Below are 1,578 nucleotides of genomic sequence, written 5' to 3' on the forward strand. Positions count from 1 at the left end.
TTTTTTTTTTTTTTGGCTGCGACTCCTTCAGATTACTTCGATAGATTCGCGACTCACTCCCCCAGCAACTTAGGCATTTCTAACAATCATTATAACACATTTCCCTGTCTCCGTGTCTCTGCTTACTTGTCAGTGTATGCATGTATCTACGTATGTATTTATGTATGTCTCTCTCTCTCTCTCTCTCTCTCTTTCCTTCTCTCTCTCTCTCTCTCTTTCTCTTTCTATACACACACACTGAAGACAGGAGATACATTAAAAGAGCTCATAGTCAACTCTCTCCCTCATTCATTCTCTCTCTCTCTCTCTTTATATATATATATATATATATATATATATATATATATATATATATATATATGTTTGTATATGTATATATATGAATGTATATATATATATATATATATATATATATATATATATATATATATATATATATCTTCTTTCTTTTAACGGTAGGTTCATGTCTGAGCCGTCGTGGTCACAGCATGATACTTAATTGTAGTTTTCATGTTGTGTTGCTCTTGGAGTGAGTACGTGGTAGGGTCCCCAGTTCCTTTCCACGGAGAGTGCCGGTGGTACCTTTTTTTTAGGTAATTATTCTCTCTATTTATCCGGGCTTGGGACCAGCACTTGACTTGGGCTGGCTTGGCCACCCAGTGGCTTGGTAGGCAATCAAGGTGAAGTTCCTTGCCCAAGGGAACAACGCGGCGGTCGGTGACTTGAACCCTCGAATTCAAATTGCCGTCGTGACAGTCTTGAGTCCGACGCTCTAACCATTCGGCCACTGCGGCCTTATATATATAAATATATATATATATATATATATATATATATATATATATATATATATATATATATATGCACACACACACACACATATGTATATGAACCGTATTCATATTGACAGATGTAGAAAAGGTATGAATGAGAATGAATATCTTCACAATATATTCAACCGGTTTCGATTGTGTCTTCGTCAATGTATTTCTGACGAAGACACAATCGAAACCGGTCAAATACATCTCTTGTATTGTGAAGATATTCATTCTCATTCATACCTTATATATATATATATATATATATATATATATATATATATATATATATATATATATATATAATGTGTGTGTGTGTGTGTGTGTGTGTGTGTGTGTGTGTGTGTGTGTGTGTGTGTGTGTGTGTGTGTGTGTGTGTGTGTGTGTGTGTGTGTGTGTGTGCCACTGCCATACTGTCCTTTCCTCTGGAAAGGACAGTATAACACGCTTGTCCATGGCAGTTGGATGCTGTTTGAGCTGATTAAGGCTTCTGAAGACAGGAAATACTTTAAAAGAGCTCATAATATAACTTCAAGACCTCTCAGTGCATTTTGTCTTAGATGAATGTTCAGGTGTCTGGGTAACTCTGTCTAAGAAGTGTGCTGTTCTTAGATCTATTCGAGTGTACAAAAACGAGAAGCCTGTAGGTTAAGAATTTTTTTTTCACGTGGGCCACCTTGAAGGATTCTCGTAGACTAATTTCGAAGTAACCCAAGTCTATTCCTGTGACTGGCTCGGCAGATATGAGAGACAAAAGCGT

This window comes from Penaeus monodon, chromosome 8, assembly GCF_015228065.2.
Source record: "Penaeus monodon isolate SGIC_2016 chromosome 8, NSTDA_Pmon_1, whole genome shotgun sequence".
In the NCBI taxonomy this organism is placed as follows: Eukaryota; Metazoa; Arthropoda; class Malacostraca; order Decapoda; family Penaeidae; genus Penaeus; species Penaeus monodon.